Raw genomic sequence first — 7,715 nt, 5'->3', positions numbered from 1 at the left:
TTGTTGTTTACCTATTTTATATATAGTAGTGTATATATGTTAATCCCCAAATTCTAATTTACTCTCCTCCCCACCCCGCTATCTCCTTTGGTAACCTTAAGTTTGTTTTCTATGTCTGTGAGTCTATTTCAGTTTTGTAAATGAGTTCATATGTATCATTTTGTTAGATTCTATATATAAGTGATATATGATATTTGTCTTTCTCTGTCTGACTTACTTCACTTAGTATGATAATCTCCAGATCTGTCCATGTTGCTGCAAATGGCATTATTTCATTCTTTTTTATGGCTGAGTAGTATTCCATTATATATATGTACCACAACTTCTTTATCCATTCATCTGTCAGTGGACATTTAGGCTGCTTCCATGTCTTGGCTATTGTAAACAGCACTGCAATGAACATTGGGGTGCATGTATCCTTTCGAACCATGTTTTTCTCCAGATATATGCCCAGGAGTGAGATTGCTGGGTTATATGGTAACTCTACTTTTAGTTTCTTAAGGAACCTCCATACTGTTCTCTATAGTGGCTGCACCAATTTACACTCTCACCAACAGTGTAGGGGGGTTCCCTTTTCTCCACACTCTCTCCTGCATTTATTATTTGTAGACTTTTTGATGCTGGCCATTCTAACCAGTGTGAGGTGACACCTCACTGTAGTTTTGATTTGCTTTTATCTGATAATTAGCGATGTTGAGCATCTTTTCATGTGCCTATTGGCCATCTGTATGTCTTCTTTGGAGAAATGTCTCTTTTCAAATTAGAGTTTTTGCCTTTTCTGGATATATGCCTAGCGGTGGGATTGCTGGAACATATATGGTAGCCCTATTTTTAGTTTTTAAAGGAAGTTCCATACTGTTTTCCAGAACATTTTAAATTCAATATCAGATATGATCTTAGTAATATTCCATTGCATATATATATACCATATCTTCTTTATCCATTCATCTGTTGATTGGACATTTAGATTGCTTCCATGTCTTGGCTACTGTAAATAGTGCTGCTATGAATGTTGGGGTGCATGTATCTTTTTGAATTAGTTTTCCCTGGATATATGGTCAGTGGCAATTTTTATCTCAAAAATGAATTCCTCCCCCAGGAGAGTTCTTAGTCCTTATGCTTACCAGCTTTTCATTCCTTAACGCTAACTCCATATTTTCCATACAATCCCAGAAGTATCTGGATCCCACTTTAAATTTAAGACTTCCGGTCCAGGTGATTATCCACATCTAAAGCAATGTGTAGATATCACAAAAACATTTTCAAAACTATTTCTATTTGCATATTAAAATAAGAATACCTAACTCTCATAACTGTGGAGGTACATGCTGTAGTGGACACTTGTCAGTTTTCTGACAAGCGTCTCTTTTATTTTTATAATTTTTTTAAAAAATATTTTTAAGCGTAAGACTCCTGCATCTTCAAGGTGGAACCCAAAACCTCACTCACATGACCTAGACTCTACCAATAAGTACTCAATGAGGCTTCAGTTTGGAAGTAAGCAACTTGAGGAAGGAGGCTCTGCACACAATCGAACATATTGGTGAGGTTTACAGCAGAGCTGCCCGGCCTCCTCAGAGACTTTATGCAGGGCTCTAAGGCAAAGTAGGACAGAAACAGTCTCTCCTTGCTCTTTGCCTTTGTTAGCAGGATTCCAAAGCACTCCTGGGATTGGCCTCAATATTTTATGAAACTTTCTCTGAAACCGCTCTTCCCATGTTTCTCACAGCCTTTCCGAATTACATGGGACTCAAACATGAATCCAATGGCAACTACATTCAATGCAGAGTATGTCCTCCTAAGTTTGGTTCACTGAGTGTTTTCAGCAAAACTGACTCACTCTTCCCCAAATAAGATTCCTCAAGCCTCCTGCAAATAAGTATCTGGCAGGCCCAACCCTCAATTTCACTCTAGGTAAATCCCACTTAGACCCAAGCTGGAGTTCCTACTTTATCACTATCATCAATGATTAAATTACTAAAGATTGAGCAGATAGCCAACAAGGACCTACTGTATAGCACAGGGAACTCTGATCAATATTCTGTAATAACATAAATGGGAAAAGAATTTGAAAAAGAGTATATATATGTATATGTATAACTGAATCACCTTGCTATATACCTGAAACTAACACAACATTGTAAATCAACTATAGTCCAATATAAAGTTAAAAACATAGTCTATTTTGTCTGAAAAAAATTTTTTTTTAAATATTGAGCATATTTAAACAAATTTAAACATGTTTAAGTCAGTAATCAAATCAAAATACTCCGTTTCAACATTTCGGAGTAACAAAGAAGGTCTTTTCACTACTAGTATAATTCCAAATCTTATTCTACAATTGCAAGAGGCCCCATCTTTACCCCAGGGGTCTGTTCCTGAGATATTCCTAAGGACCTCAGCATTATTTACTTAATCTAAAGAGTTCATTCTCAGTTATAACTATCTGAGCCTCCTCAAACAGCCCAGCAGCCCCTGCAATTTATACTAATGGCAGTGAAGCCACCCAGACAAATGCCCCATTTGCTGTTCCTATTACAGTTCTCCTGCTGGTACTGGGCCAGAGAAGTTCAAGCACGAGCCACACTTTGTGGTCAACAGCAGCCTCTCTCACAATTGCTGCAAGCTTGGCTGGAATACACCCTCTTGACTTCCCAGAAGCACAACTAAAAAGCAAGCTCTATGCTCCTGAAGAGACCGTCTCAAATTCATAGTTATTCAATCCTTAATAAACCCAAATCGAGGGCACTAATAGTCCTGATTGAATATCTTTTAGGAAAACTATTTCTGTTCCCTCTTTTAGAAGTAAAATGCGTACATCTAATTGACATTACCAAATAGAACACAATGCACGTATTCTCAGATTCAAGGTAACCTCATACCTCTACTCAATAGCAATAGGTGGCTATTATTTTTCTTACAAACCTGGAATGAAAGAGCCTATTCTGAAGAATTTCCTTAACAAAAGTAGTGTTCCAAAGGTAAAGACTTTTTTATCTCCATGAAACCAAAAAGACTGTTTCCTCAGTAAATCTTTTAAAAGGTAAAGTACCTTCTGTGTTTTTTGTTTTTTTAATCTAAAAACAATTTGTGCTTTCTTACCTAAAAAATCATTTAAAAGCTTTTCAAATTAAATTCTATACATGTATTTTTTGAATAAGTACTACCTGAAGATGGTACAAAATTCAAAATATACAAAGTAGATCTCTCTCCCACCATATTCACCCTTTCAGAAACAACCACTCAGTGATAATTTTTTTCTTTCCAGAGACTGCAGAAGAATTGAAGCCTGCATAATGACATAACACTTCTTTGGGAGCTTCCTGAGTTAACTTCTCCTTAATTTTCAACTTTCCATGTGTTACGATTCTATTGTGTTCCAATTTCTGTATTTTCTTCTGGTCCCTATAATTGTTTTGACGTTACCATCAATTAGCTCTTTCACTTATTCTTCCCCAATGCAAGATGATGGCTATTTTGCCTCTTAATAGTAGCTCTGTTCTGCGAAGTGGGGAAGTTGTATTTTTGGTTAGATTTTACTTACTTCTTTGTTTTCCTTATCCAATATAAGGCTACTTATCCTGTTGTTTTTTTTTAAAGCTTTCCTGAGATTATGCACTTTAGTGCAAAAAAGCATGTATAGCGTCAAGAACTGTGAAGGGCCTGACATTTTAACCTACTTGCAAACTAAAGCTTAGCCTCCCACAGTCTGACAGATGTTGGTAGAAGATGTGAGACTTCTGGGCCAAAGACATAGGACAGTTTATTGTTCAGGGCGATAGCAACAACCTGAGTACCATCATTTGTGCCAGTTCCCAAGCCTCAATTCCCACAACGTGACATCCAGAAGATGAAATGATACCTACCTGTGAAATACAGTGCATTATAGGAGAGGAACCCTCAGCATAAGGATCCCAAATCTTTTATAATGGGAAGTAAACTCGTGTGACTTTAGCTCCAAAAAGGGACATCTTTATTATACTGAACAGTAAGCAAACCTGCCCATTGCTCTGGAGGGAGATACTATCTCTATCTTCCAAGGCTGTTTACTACATAAATATCCTCAAAAAGATAGTTCATAACAAAGGTAGTCAGTTCCTCTGCCCACAAGATGTACAGATGTGAGAGATTATGCAGAATTATCTCCAAATATACAGCGCCTACAATCTGCTAGACACTGGTAGGAATTTCAATCTATTCATTTGTCAAGCTTTTATTGAGCACTTGCTTTGTTCCAGGGACCACGACTAGTGTCCATTAAAGGAAATAATGCATGTAAAGGAATTTTTTTAACTGTATTAAGACAAGCATTCGCTATTTTTCCTACTACCTTAGTTGATTTAGCTTTTTAGTATTTGCCAATAGTAGGTATTTTGTCCATTGCTGTTGCTGGTTATCTTCCAATGTCTGTATTGGTCTTTTACTTCCACAACTGGGATTTAGGGGAAGAGTCAGAGTACTAAAGTCCCAGAGCCTGTTTCCCTCTGCACAAAACAGACTGGCTTCTCTCTGCTCATAGCCAGCTTTCCTGGGGCTTTCAATTTCCTCCTTTCATAAACGGATGAAGGGAGAAACTGATTAGGGTGGAACTCAAAAATGTAAAAATTCCCAGTTGTGAAATCAGACAATATTAAGCACATTTAAAAATGTTAAGCCAAAGATTGTTCCATTGGATTACTTTCTAATTTGAGTTAATCCATTTTACTTACCCAGAATTTGGCATGGTATATATTTAATTATGGTGTGTTATATAATGAATAAGAAAGTACTGGTAACTCTGAATATTTTTAATACATATTCATGTAACAAAATTTTCAAGATGAAGAAATCAACTGTTCTGTAAATTTATACATAATATATAAATTGTTTATGTAATTACAAACAAAAAAAAACTTTAGGTAAGTGAATGTAAATTTCTGGGGTTGATGAGGTTCTCTTACTTTTGTTTACTATTTTCTTTTTTTTAAACAACTCATTGAAATATAATTAACATGCAGCAGACTGCACAAACTTAAAGTATATAATTTGAGGAGTTTTAACATATGGATATACCCATAAAATCATCACAACACTCAAGATAATAAACGTTCACTCCAAAAAGTTTCCTTGTGCCCCTTTGTAATTCCTCCCTCCAACAGGGTGAAAAGGCAACTTATGGAATGGGAGAAGATATTTGCAAACTATATATCTGATAATGGGTTAAAATCTAAAACGTATAAGTCCTAAAACTCAGTAGCAAAACTAACTAAATAAATAGCCCAATTAAGAAATGGGCAAAGGACTTGAATAGACATTTCTCCAAAGAAGACATACAAATGGCCAACAAATATATTAAGATGCTCAACTCCACTACTCATCAGGGAAATGCAAATCAAAACCACAATGGGATATCACCTCATATCTGTTAGGATGGCCATTATCAAAAAATAAAATAAAATCAGAAAGTAACAAGTGATGCAGAGGATGTGGAGAAACTGGAACCATTGTGCACTGTTGGTGGGAATGTAAAATGGAGCAACCACTATGGAAAACAGCATGCAGATTCCAAAAAGAAAATTAAAAAATAGAATTGCCATATGATCCAGCAATTTCTCTTTTGAGTATTTATTTAAAAGAATTGAAATCATGATCTTGAAGAGATATTTGCACACCTATGTTCATGACAGCATTATTCACAATAGCCAAGAGGTAGAAGCAACCTATGTATGCATCAATGAATGAATAAAGAAAATGTGGTACATGTTTCCAGTGGAATATTATTCAACCATAAAAAAGGAAGAAATCCTGTCATATGCTACCATGGCGAACCTTGAGGGCCTCACACTAAATGAAACAAACCAGTCACAAAAGGACAAATGCTGTATGATTCCACTTATAGGAGGTATCTAAAGTAGTCGAACTCACAGAACAGAAAGTAGGATGGTTGCCAGAGGCTGGGAAGCAGGGGAAATGGGGAATTGCTGTTCAGTGGGTATAGAGTGCAGGTCATGCAAGATGGAAAAGTTGTAGAGATCTACTGTACAACATTGTGCTTAGAGTTAACAATACTATGCTGTACACTTAAAATTTTGTGAAGAGAGATTTCATGTTGTATGATTTTTTACCACAATAAAAAAAAAATCCAGTTGAGAGAGACAGATAATTATCAAATAACCAACTGAATTGTCAGGCAAGGATGAATGCTATGAAGAAGAATAAAAAGTGGGGTAAAAGGATAAAGAAAAAAATCCAATTGTATCAATACATGTATGGGTGGATTTATTTCTGGACTCTCCATTTTGTTCCAGTGATCTGGGTATCTGTTATTATGCCAATATGACATTATTTTAGCCATTTTATTGAGGTATGATTGACATACAAAAATCTATACATATTTCACTTAAAATATCTTACAATTTTATTTATCAATTTTGCCTCAGTAAAGTTGGGGAAAAAATCAGTAATTGGAGGCAGTGAAAAATAAAAAAGGATAGTGTTTGGAAAAAATCTGTATATATTTAATATATACAGCTTGATGAATTTAGAGATAAGTATTCATCCATGAAACCATCACCACAATCTGTGCAATAAACATATCCATCTATATATAATTTTAAAAAACATATCCATCACCTATAAAAGTTTCCTCCGGGCTTCCCTGGTGGTGCAGTGGTTGAGAATCTGCCTGCCAATGCAGGGGACATGGGTTCGAGCCCTGGTCTCGGAAGATCCCACATGCCACAGAGCAGCTACACCCATGAGCCACAACTACTGAGCCTGTGCGTCTGGAGCCTGTGCTCCTCAACAAGAGAGGCCGCGATAGTGAGAGGCCCGCGCACCGCCATGAAGAGTGGCCCCCACTTGCCGCAACTGGAGAAAGCCCTCGCACAGAAACTAAGACCCAACACAGCCATAAATAAATAAATAAAATTTAAAAAAAAAAGTTTCCTCCCACACTCTATTTATTTTGTGTGTGTAATAAGAACTCTTAACATAAGATCTATTCTTTCAGCACATTTTTAAGTATATAGTACTGTTTACTATATGAAGAATGTGAAATAGTCAAACTCATAGAAGCAGAGCATAGATTGGTGGTTGCCAGGGCCTGGAAGGAGGGGAAAACAAGAGGTATTTGTGAAAAAACACAGTTTCCGTTATGCAAGTTGAATAAATCCTTGAGATCTTCTGTACAATATAGTGGCTATAGTTAGCAAGGCAGTATTGGACACTATCTGATTATTGTAGCCATATAAAAACTCTTGAAATCCAGTAGTGTAAAAAAGCTTCATTCAGAACTGTTTTGGATATCTAGGTCCATTGCATTTCCACATAAATTTTAGAACAAGCCTATCAATTTCTACTAAAAATGTCTTCAGGGATTTTGATTGGGACTGAGTTAAATATAAATCAATTTGGGGACTTCCCTGGTGGGGCAATGGTTAAGACTCCACACTTCCAATGCAGGGTGCGTGAGTTCGATGCCTGGTCAGGGAATTAAGATTTTACATGCCTCGTCGCAGTGCAAAAAATATATATATATGTATATATATTTTGATATATATATTGATATATATATATATACATATATATATACATATATATATATCAATTTGGGTAGAATTGACATCTTAATAATATTGACTCTTCCCATACATGAGCCTGGTATATCCCTCCATTTATTCATGTCTCCTTTAAATTTTCTTAACAATGTTTTGTAGTATTTAGTATACAGTTTT

At 36.0% G+C, this 7,715-nt stretch overlaps 1 long non-coding RNA gene across 1 annotated transcript; it reads right to left on the bottom strand.

The window, feature by feature from the left end:
* Positions 1-3,584: 3,584 nt before the first annotated feature.
* On the bottom strand, positions 3,585-7,513 carry LOC309659160. The gene is made up of 2 exons (XR_014262640.1): positions 6,935-7,513; positions 3,585-6,632 (listed from the first exon to the last, which is right to left on the bottom strand). It is a non-coding gene; the product is annotated as an uncharacterized lncRNA (long non-coding RNA).
* Between the last annotated feature and the right edge of the window lie 202 nt (positions 7,514-7,715).

This window comes from Balaenoptera physalus, assembly GCF_965194825.1.
Source record: "Balaenoptera physalus genome assembly, chromosome: 4".
NCBI lineage: Eukaryota > Metazoa > Chordata > Mammalia > Artiodactyla > Balaenopteridae > Balaenoptera > Balaenoptera physalus.
The sequence above is the reverse complement of the archived record's forward strand: the minus strand, read 5'-3'. Positions and strand labels throughout refer to the sequence as shown.